Consider the following 12,468-nt stretch of genomic DNA (forward strand, 5'->3'; position numbering starts at 1 on the left):
CAGAAACCCTGAGAATGGCTCCAGGCTGGGTGCTGTGAGTTTTTTTTCACAAAATAGCCCCAGGGAAAAGCTACTGTTCGTTGAAAGGCCTCAACTCTACCCAGAACCTAGCCTCATCACTGCATCCCCCTCTTTTGTGATTCTCAAAGCAGATCACCCTCCCAGTAAACTAACCTGGGAGGGGGATCTCAAAATCTTGGGTAAAGCAGAGCATTTTTCTGCCTGTTCCAACAAACTGACTTAAGAAACCAATCAAGCCACAGGACCTCAAGCTGACCAGAGACTCCAACCAGACTCTGGTTACAGACAAAAGGGAGATACAGGACTCTTCCCACCCCTCCCAAAAAAAAAAAAAAAAAAATCAAAGAACTTTTTTTTTCTTCTTCTTCTTTTCTTTTTTTCTTTTTCTTGTTTTGTTTTTTTTTTCATTTTTTGTTACCTTATATATATATAAAAAATTTTTTTTGCTTTTCTAAAACTTTTATTAATCTTTAATTTTTGCCTCTTCTGAAAAAATAATTGTTTTCCATTAACTTTTTTTTTTTTTTCTTCTCCTCTTATAATTTTTATTTTAGGAATACGTGAATGTGTGTTTTCTTTTCTTTTCTTGTCTTCTTTCTCTTTTTCTTTCATTCTTAATTATCTTTTTGTTTTTTTTTCTAGCTCTACTGAACTTCTGATCTTTTCTTCTCACTTTCCTATCCTTTCCATCTTTTCCTCTTTGTTCATCTTTATGTGACTTAACTCTCGTCCTGCACATCCTCAGATAAACCCGTAGTTAACCAGTAGACCCTATCCCCCATTGTGTACACACTTAATCCACAAACTTATTACTCAATTCAAAACCTCTGAGACTTAAATTCACTAATAGCAGTACTTTATACCTATATAATATTTTAAGCATTTTTTTAAAGTTTTTCTCATCTCCTCTATGTCCCTCCCTTTCTCTCAACATATTCATATTCCTCTATAAATAGATGGTCTTTTAATCTCTAAAATAACATTAATTTTTACGTTTCTATTTTTTTTCTGGTCTCTTTTCATTCCTCTTTCCCTTTCTTCTTTTTCTCTCTCTCTCTACTTACATCCTACCCAACCTATTTCCTGCATTGTGATTAGGACATAGTTAACTCTCCCTGTGCCTCCCCACACCAATCTATTCCTATTTTTTACCCACATCTCTTCCTAACCCTAATAATTTCTGGCTTTCCAAATTCTTCTCTGCGGTTCGAAGTCCTTTAACATATAGTTGTTTGATGTCGAATAGATGTATCTGTTGAACTAGATTGTATCTGTAGACTATTGACTGTACAAATGCAAACTTTGGTTGATGGTTGCCTTAAGATAGTGTTCTAGCACAAAACTGGTGCTATCTTCATCTCAAATGGGCAGAGTAAGCCGGAAAAACACAAGAAAAATGGCAAATTCGGGTATCTCAATTCCCAATCCTGATAATCAGGGGTTAGAACAGATAATGAATAATCCAGAGGAGAGTTCCCAAACAGCTCTACAAACACTGGTGGCAAACATGATAAATGAAAAGTTTGACAACGTACAAAGGACTCTGTATGAGCGTGATAGGGAGAGAGAGGAGGCATCCCAGAAGTTTATACAGGAATATCATAAGCGTGAGGAAGCTACTCAAAAACTGATACAGGATTTGCGTGAACAACTTGAGAATACTCAAAGAGAAAGGGAGGAATGGCGTGAGCAGGCTGAGAACACTCAAAGAGATCTGCAGGAATCCCACGAACGGGAGGAAGCAAATCAAAGAGTAATACAGGAATTGAGAGACCAGGTAGAGAACACACAAAGATCACTAAAGGCATTCATGGAATCCATTAACAAAGAGCTGAAGGAAGTCAGGGAGACCACAAAGGGAATGCTGAATGGAACCCAACAGAAGGAATGGGAGCCCAAAGAAACCATAACCAATCAACTAAGCGATTTGAGGACAAACACTGAACACCAAATTAAGGAAGTAAAGAAATTCATACAAGACCTAAAACAGAGCTTCAACAAAGAACTTGAAGCCATCAAAGCTGACCAACTAGAAGGAAAAGAGATAAAAAACAAAGTAGAGAGTCTTGACAGCAGGTTAGACCATGCAGAAGATCGAATCTCAGGGATTGAAGACAGCCTAGATATTATAGAGAAAGAACATACAACCATACAAGACAAGTCCAAGAAATATGATAGATCTATCCAACACCTGGAAGACACCATCAGAAGGCCTAATCTAAGGATAATGGGTGTAGAGGAACACCTAGAAACAGAAGTTAATGGTCTAGGAAATCTGTTTAACAGGATCCTAGTAGAGAACTTCCCAAACATGCAAAAAGATAGGCCTGTCCAGATACAAGAAGCCTTTAGAACCCCAAATAGACCAGACCAGAATAGGACATCCCACCGTCACATTATAATCCACACAGGATCAACTCAGAACAAGGAAAAGATCCTTAAAGCTGTCAGGGAGAAAAGGGTAATCACTTATAAAGGGAAACCAATTAGAATCACCTCAGATTTCTCAGCAGAGACAATCAAAGCAAGAAGAGCCTGGAATGATGTATGCCATGCCCTAAAAACAAACAACTATCAACCAAGAATACTGTACCCAGCTAAACTCTCCTTCATAACTGAAGGCCAAATAAAAACCTTCCATAGCAAAGAAAAATTGAAACAATACATCTCCACCAAACCAGCCCTACAAAAGATTCTTAAAGATGTCCTACACATAGAAAACCAACAAGACCGCAATAAAGGCCAAGAAACTGCACCCAAACTGAGAATCCAAGAACCATAGGAAGAACCCAGTTTTCGCAGCCCCCAAGAAGGTAGATAACATGGCAGGAACTCCCAAATACCTCTCAGTCCTATCTCTTAATGTTAACGGACTGAACTCTCCAATCAAGCGACATAGACTGTCTAGTTGGATTAAAAAACAAGACCCTTCCATCTGCTGCCTGCAGGAGTCACATCTTGCCCATAAAAACAAACACATTTTCAATGTTAAAGGCTGGAACAAAATCTACCAAGCAAACGGACCGCATAAACAGGCGGGAGTTGCAATCCTAATATCAGATAAAATAGACTTCAAATTAAAATTCATGAAAAGAGATAAAGAAGGTCGCTACATACTAATTAAAGGATCTCTCCTTCAGGAGGATATTACAATTCTAAATATCTATTCGCCAAACAATGGAGCACCCAAATTTATCAAAGAAACACTACTTTCCCTCAAATCCCATATAGATCCAAAGACATTAATCGTTGGGGATTTTAACACACCACTCTCCCCACTAGATAGATCAACTCGGCAAAAACTCAACAGAGAAACCACAGATCTAAACAGCTGCATAGATCAACTAGACTTAACAGACATTTACCGAACATTTCACCCAGCAGCATCAGAATACACGTTTTTCTCAGCAGCACATGGAACGTTTTCTAAAATAGACCACATTTTAGGCCACAAAGCAAACTTGTCTAAATTCAGAAACATTGAAGTTATACCTTGCATTCTCTCTGACCACAAGGGAATAAAGTTAGAACTCAACATCAAAAGCCACCAAAGAAAGTCCGGTATCACATGGAGGCTGAACAACACACTGCTGAATCATGAGTGGGTCATGGAAGAGATTAGAAAGGAAATTCAAATGTTCATGCTATTCAACAAAAATGAACACACAAAATACCAGCTCCTCTGGGACACAGCAAAGGCAGTACTCAGAGGCAAGTTTATAGCTCTGAGCTCCTACATCAACAAATTGGAGAGATCTGAAACTAACAATTTAATGACACATCTAAACCTCCTTGAAAAAGAGCAGCAAGATAAACCCCAATCCAGTAGACGGAAAGAAATAATCAAAATTAAATCAGAATTAAATGAATTAGAATCCAAAAAAACTATAGAAAGAATCAACAAAACAAAGAGTTGGTTCTTCGAAAAACTTAACAAAATTGACAGACCCTTAGCAAATCTTATCAGAAAAAGAAGAGAACACACCCAAATTAATAAACTCAGAGATGAGAATGGAAACATCACCACGGAAACAAGCAAGATTCAGAACATTATAAGGGAATACTTCTCAAAACTTTATGCTAATAAGTTTGAGAACTTGACAGAAATGGACCTCTTCCTAGCAAATATTGACATGCCAAAACTAAACCAAGATGAGGTAAACTATCTTAACAGGCCCATATCAAGCATTGAAATAGAAACAGCAATAAGAGACCTCCCAGCTAAGAAAAGTCCAGGACCAGATGGTTTTACAGCGGAATTTTACAAGGCCTTCAAAGCAGAGCTCACACCAATTCTCCTCCAACTCTTCAATGAAATTGAAAGAGAAAGCTCACTACCGAACACATTCTATGAAGCCATCATAACCCTCATCCCAAAACCAGGCAGGGACTCATCAAAGAAAGAGAACTATAGACCCATTTCTTTGATGAACATTGATGCGAAACTTCTCAACAAAATTTTGGCCAATCGACTTCAACAATTCATCCAAAAAATCATACACCACGATCAAACAGGATTCATTTCAGGGATGCAAAGCTGGTTCAATATACGCAAATCAATTAATATTATTCATCACATCAACAGGAGCAAGAATAAGAACCACATGGTTATCTCAATAGACGCAGAAAAAGCATTCGACAAGATCCAACACCCCTTTATGATGAAGGTTTTGGAAAAATTAGGAATCCATGGAACATTCCTCAATACAATAAAGGCTGTATATGACAAACCTACAGCCAGCATTATACTCAATGGTGAAAAACTAAAGCCATTTCCTCTTAACTCAGGAACAAGACAAGGATGCCCACTCTCTCCACTTCTCTTCAATCTAGTATTAGAATCCCTAGCTACAGCAATAAGACAAGATGCAGACATAAAGGGGATCCAAATAGGGAAAGAAGAAATAAAACTCTCCCTCTTTGCAGATGACATGATCTTATATTTAAAGAATCCCATAGACTCCACTCCCAAATTACTCAAGCTGATTCAAAACTTTGGCAAAGTAGCAGGTTATAAAATTAACCCCCAAAAATCAATGGCTTTTCTGTATGCCAACAATGAGAAAAGTGTGGCTGAAATTAGGAAAGCAACACCATTTGTAATAGCCCCACAAAAAATAAAATACCTAGGAATTAACTTAACTAAAGAAGTGAAGGACCTCTATGATGAAAACTTTAAAATCTTGAAAAAGGAAATCAACACAGAACTTAAAAAATGGCAAAACCTCCCATGCTCCTGGATTGGAAAGATTAACATCGTGAAAATGGCAATACTTCCCAAGGCTATCTACAAATTCAACGCAATACCTATCAAAATTCCACCCTCATTCTTCAAGGAAATAGAAGAGGCAATCCAAAAATTCATATGGAACAATAAAAGACCCCGAATAGCAAAAACGCTCCTCAACGGAAAGAACACTGCTGGAGGAATATCAATACCAAATTTCAAACTCTACTATAAAGCCATAGTAATCAAAACAGCTTGGTATTGGCATAAGAACAGACCTCAGGACCAATGGAATAGAATTGAAAACCCAGAAATGAACCTACAGACCTATAGCCATCTAATCTTCGATAAGGGAGCTAAAACAATAGAATGGAAGACAGACAGCCTCTTCAGTAAATGGTGCTGGCAAAATTGGTTAACTACATGTAGAAAACTAAAGCTAGATCCTTATATATCACCCTGCACCAGAATCAACTCCAAATGGATCAAAGACCTTGAACTCAAAGCAGACACTCTGAAAACATTACAGGATGGAATAGGAGAAACCCTGGGTCTCCTTGGCTCAGGCCGAAATTTTCTGAATAGAGACCCGGAAACACAACAAATCAAAGAAAGGCTGGACAAATGGGATTGTATAAGGTTGCAGAGCTTCTGCAGGGCAAATGACATAACTAGCAAGATCAATAGAAAGCCCACGGACTGGGAGAAGATCTTTACTAGCCATACAACGGACAAGGGTCTCATATCTAAAATATACTTGGAACTCAAAAAATTAAACCACCCAACAACAAATCCTCAAAGAAACAACTGCCCAATAAGTAAGTGGGCGAAAGACTTAAAGAGAAGCTTCTCTGAAGAAGAAAGAAGGATGGCCAATAGACACATGAAGAAATGTTCAACATCCCTAGCCATAAAAGAAATGCAAATCAAAACAACATTGAGATATCACCTCACTCCAGTTAGAACAGCAAAAATCAAGAACTCTAACAACAACAGATGCTGGAGGGGATGTGGACAGAAAGGAACCTTACTTCATTGTTGGTGGGAATGTAAACTTGTTCAACCACTTTGGAAAGCAGTATGGAGGTTCCTCAAAAGACTCCACATAGAGCTCCCCAACGACCCAGCAATCCCACTTTTGGGCATTTACCCAAATGATCACAAACAAGGCCACACTAAAGCTACCAGCACAACTATGTTTATTGCAGCATTATTTACCATAGCTAAGACATGGAACCAACCCAGATGCCCCTCAGTAGATGAATGGATCAAGAAAATGTGGTATATATACACAATGGAATTCTATGCCTCCATCAGAAAGAATGACATTTCCCCATTTGTTAGGAAATGGAAAGGCTTGGAAAAAATTATATTAAGTGAAGTAAGCCAGGCCCAAAGAAACATAGGTCCCATGGTTTCCCTTATTTGCAATATCTAGTATAGGTATGAGTCAAGCGGAAAAAGTCAGATAATGTGATGTTAGGAAAACAAAACCTCAAATATGTATTTTAATGTTTTTGTTTCTTTCATGCATGTGTTTCTAACGCATTTATAAGATTATTTCCTTGTTGCTTTGTATGTCCCTCCCCCACAGCTTTCACTATATTTGATGTCAGTATAACATGTGGAGGAGATGGGGACAAACAAGTCGTTTAAGGATTCAGGTGGACCTGTTGCAACAATGAGAAGTACAAAATGTCATGTCAAAACCAGCTTTACAATGTCGGTGGGGGGGGGGGAGGGGGGGTACGATTGGTTGGGAGGGAGGGGGGAGGCCGGGAAGGGAGGTGAAGGGTAAACAAAGGAGGAGGCTGCAATGCTTGGTAAGAAATGTATGCATTATCCTGCCCATGTAATTGTAACCCCTCTGTACAGTATGTTCTCAAATAAAATAAAATAAAATTTAAAAAAAAAAAAAAAAATAATTAAAACATTAGATGGGCTATTGACATCAGGACAAAAGGGATCTTTTTCCCCATGCTTCTCTAATCAAAGCCCCTTTCCCTCTGCTCACACACTCACTCCAGAGGGTCAAGATTCACAGAATGAACACAGATTTCCCCGACATCTGCTTCTTCCTTTGTGTCACACTTGTGTCACAACAAAATCATGAAACGCAAAATTTTATTGAAACAAGCAAGGAGTTTTACACTTAATGAATTCTTCTCATTTAAGAAAGGCATTAAATGTTTAACAAAAGTGAGAGAAATTGTTACATTTCAGGATCAATAATTTACATCAACTTTAAAAATATGCATACATTTAAACTTTCAGAGGTAGATAAATATTTCCTTTGATCATTTTCTTATTGTCACTGTTAATTAACTGCAATTAGACAAACACTAAAGTATATTTAGATTCTTCTTCTAGTTATTGTAATATATGATTTAAGTAAAAATGACAACAGTAAGTAGGAAGACTTGAATAAATTAGAGACTTTTTACACATTGTTCTCTTTGAACATCTTCTATGATTGAATCTTTCTCTAACTGGTATGTTTTAGGGGAAAGAAGAAAAATTAAGCTGGCACTGGTAACTCTATTAATGTTTTCAATAATAAAAACTCTCTATTAAATTCATTCTATAACCTGCAGTTTTCAGTAAATGATGTTGCTACTCAAGGTCTTATTAAGCAAAAAGTAGAGATCTTCATTTGCTCTTTATGTTTGCCTTAATATGACAGAGAATTCTGGTTAAGGACACATTGGTATATTAACTTTGGTTTTAATTCTAGAAGCATGTTATCAGAACTGTGGCAAAAACATTAAACTTGATTATATGACTATACATATTTCTGGTGACATATGCACACCACCAGAGGATACATTTTGCATAAAATAGTAAAAGTTAAATAGTCTTTACTAGCATAGATGGCATAGAAATACTTTTGGTGCTTCATATATATATTTACCACTGGTATATATGAATATACATAATCTTTAAATGGCTATGTCAGAGAAATTAAAAATAATATTGACACAAAATCAAATAACAGGCTTCCCAATATGCTTTCAATTCAGCAGATGCAATGGAAGACTAAAGTAATATAGCATTCTCAGAGGTGTTTTAACCATTATTTTTACTTCTTTACAATTTGTGGAAAAGAGAAGTAGTAAACCAGTGTTAACTTTCAGTTTAGTCCATAGGAAAGGACAGAATGTCCAAGCTTCTCTTGTTTTATTTTTTGTATATATTTTTATTGTAAAGATACTGTACAGAGGGGTTACACTTACATGAGTAAGGTAATGAGTAAATTTCCTATCAAGCATTATTACCTCCTCCTTTGTTTTTCCCCTACTCTCAATTCCCTCCCCAACATAGTGTCTGGTAAATGGGTTAAATGGCTCAACCTGTATCCTTATTTATGCATTGTGTTATTTCCTTTCCCTCTCCAAATTATAAAAATGTATATACAAGGTGCAGAGAATCGGAGTCAAATACAGAAAAAAGGGGGTCACACCACAGTGAAGAACATACAATAAAAAAAACCACATAGTACATTATAAATACATTAAAAACAACAGCAACTTGTGTCCCTATCTTGGGGTTCATTTCACTTAGCATTATCTTATATGGGCATAGGTTTGACCTTTTCTGCTTGTCCTAGACATATGCTAGTTATTCTCTGCAAATAAGGGAACCCATGGGATCTATGTTTCTTTGGGCCTAGCTTACTTCATTTAATATAATCTTTTCCAAGTCATTCCATTTCTTAACAAATGGGACGGTGTCATTCTTTTTCTGATGGAGGCATAGAATTCCACTGTGTGTGTGTGTGTGTGTGTGTGTGTGTGTGTGTGTGTGTGTGTGTATACACACATATATCACATTTTTGAGACCCATTCATCTACTGAGAGGCATCTGGTGAGGATTAACATCTTGAAAATGGCAATATTGGCCAAATGTTATCTGCAAATTCAATGTGATACCTATCAATATTCCTATCTCATTCTTCAATGAAATAGAAAAAGCAACTCAAAACTTCATATGGAGGGGCTGGGAAGGTGGCTCAGTGATAGAGTGATTGCCTTGCATGCATGAGGCCTACATTCAATTCCCAGCACACATATGCAGAAAAAGCCAAAAGTGGTGCTGTGGCTCAAGTGATAGATCAGCACTCTTGAGCTGAAATGCTGAGGGACAGTGCCCAGGTCCACAGTTCAGGCCCAAGACTGACAAAAATAAAATAAAACAAAATAAATATCATATGGAACAATTAAAGACCCCAAATAGCAAAAATAATACTTAGCAAGAAGAACAGTGCTGGAGGAAAATCAATTCCAAATTTCAAACTGTACTACAAAATCCTATTAATCAAATCAGCTTGGTACTGGAACAAGAACAGGCTTGAGAAAATATGGAATAGAACTGAAAAATGAACCCATGGACCTATAGCCACCTAATCTTTGATAAGGGAGCTAAAAAATGAGAATGGAAGAAAGACAGCCTCTTCACCAAATGGTGCTGACAAAATTGCTTTAACACCTGTAGAAAACTAAAGCTAGATACTTATATGTCACCCTGCACCACAATCAACTCCAAATGGATCAAAGACCTCAAAGTCAAAGCAGACACCCTGAAACCATTATAGGAAAGAATTGGAAAAACTCTAGGGTTCCTTGTCTTAAGAAAAAACATTTTTTTAATGAAGATCGAGAACCACAAAAATTCCAAGAAAGTCTGGGCAAATTTGATTGCATGAAAATGCAGAGCTTCTGCATGGCAAAAGAGCTAACCTATGAAGATCAATGGAAAGCCCATTGATTGGGAGAAGAGCTTCACTATCCACACAACGGACAAAGGTTTCATATCTACAATATACTTAGAACTCAAAAAATTAAATCCCCCAACAACAAATCCTCAAAGAAACAACTGCCCGATTAACAAGTTGGCTGAACACTTAAAGAGAAACTTCTCTGAAGAGGAAATAAGAATGGCCAATGGACACATGAAGAACTGCTCAACTTCTCTAGCCATAAAAGTAATGCAAATCAAGACAACATTGATATTCCACCTCACCCCAGTTAGAATGGCTATCATCAAGAAATCTAGTAACAACAGATGATGGAGGGAATGTGGCCAAAAGGGAAGCCTACTGCATTGTTGATGGGAGTGTAAACTTGTTCAACCACTTTGGAAAGCAATACGGAGGTTCCTCAAAAGACTCCGTATAGTGCTCCCTTATGACCCAGCAATCCCACTTTTGGGCATCTACCCAAATGATCACAGACAAGGTCATACATTATTTACCATAGCTAAGATATGGAACCAAGCTCTTTTGATTATTATGGCTTTGTATTAGCGTTTGAAATTTGTTATTGATATTCCTCCAGCACTGTTATTTCTGCTAAGTGTTGTTTTTGCTATTCGGGGTCTTTTATTTTTCAATATGAATTTTTGGGCTGCTTCTCATATTTCGTTGAAGAATGGGGTTGGAATATTGATAGGTTCCACATTGAATTTGTAATTAGCCTTTGGAAGTATTGCCATTTCAAGATGTTACTCCTCCCAATCCTGGAGCATGGGAGGTTTTTCCACTTCCTAAGTTCTGCTTTAATTTCCTTTTTCAGGATTTTAAAGTTTTCATGGTAGACATCCTTCACTACTTTAGTTAACTCCTCTGTATTTAATTTTGGTGGGGCTATTACAAAAGGAGTTGCTTTCCTGATTTCAGCCATGCTCTTCTCATTGTTGGCATACAGAAAAGCCATTGATTTCTGAGGGTTAATTTTATACCCTGACACTTTAACAAAATTTGGAATCAGCTAGAGTAATTTGGAAGTGGAGTCCATGGGATTCTTGAAATATAAGATCATGTCATCCACAGAGAGGGAGAGTTTTACTTCATCTTTCCCTATTTGGATCCCCTTTAGGTTTGCATCTTTTCTTATTGCTGTAGCTAATTTCTACATCTAATTTGAAGAGAAGTGGAGAGAGTGGAAAAACTTGTCTCATTCCTGAGTTTAGAGGAAATGGCTTTAGCTTTCGCCATTAAGTATAATGCTGACTGTAGGTTTGTCATGTGTGTTTACTTTTAACTATGACTCTAACTTTGGATTTTAAAGTAATTCATTTATGAGAAAAATAGTAGAATGGACAAAGAAAGAAAAAGGTGACAAGGAGTGTGTGAATATTATAGAAGATATATAAATAGATATATACATATATATGTGCACACACACACATATATATATGTATTTATATAATACCAAATTGAATCTAGTCAAAAATTAATTTTCATGAGGAAGGGGGCATAGTAACAAATTTGACCAAAATACATAATATCCAAATTGTAAGTATCACAGGAAATCACTTTTTTGCAATTAAATATTTGTAGAAAGTTAAACTTTTAAAAAGTATCAATTATTCTAAACTCAAATATGAACAATTACAATTACATGTTGAACATGATTGTGTGCAAAGATTATTTTACTGGGACAATGATCATATTCATGAGTGATTGATATGCATGAGGATTGCATAGGAAATAGCTTCTGTGGATTTCTCAATTCAAATCACAACAAAACAGAAAACATGTAAGCTAGTTAAGTTACACTGAGGAAAGCGTATGTACTAAATTATAATTTAGATATGTGGTCCCTGGACATCATGATACAACAACATTTTATGGACTCTTTGACCATATGTTCTGCTTTTATAAAATGCCTAGTTGGCCCTTGCAGATTTCTAGCCATCATTATTGTTTTCTGCCTCTAAGGCAATATGTCTGCCACACTAAAGCTAAAGGAAACTTAAAAGTATGTTTCTAGTCATATGTTCATGTTCTTCTTTCAAATATCACAGGCACAAGACACTGGCCCCCAGGCTCAGTGTGTGTTTTTATGTCCAATAGTGATTATGTAACAAAATTAGATACTCTGGCATTTTATATATATAAACTATAAGAACTGTTTAATCTTCTTTTGTTTTTGAACTGGTACAGGGCCTCAATTGTGGCCTCTCACTCTTTGATTTTTTTTTTTACTCAAGGCTTATGCTTTACCACTTGAGACACAACTCTACTTTCAGATCCTTTTTTCTGGGTGAATAATTGCAGAAAAGAGTCTCACCAGCTTTTCTGCCCTGCTTGGCTTCTCAGCCTCCTGTGTACCTAAATATGTGAGCTATCAGCACCTGGGCTTATTATGTGTTCTTGATGATGGGTTTCTTCTGTTATTATAAAGTGACTTTCTTGATGTCTTCTGACTTAATTTGATTTG

Source organism: Dipodomys spectabilis, unplaced genomic scaffold (genome assembly GCF_019054845.1).
Source record: "Dipodomys spectabilis isolate Male_0828 unplaced genomic scaffold, ASM1905484v1 ptg000363l, whole genome shotgun sequence".
Lineage (NCBI taxonomy): Eukaryota > Metazoa > Chordata > Mammalia > Rodentia > Heteromyidae > Dipodomys > Dipodomys spectabilis.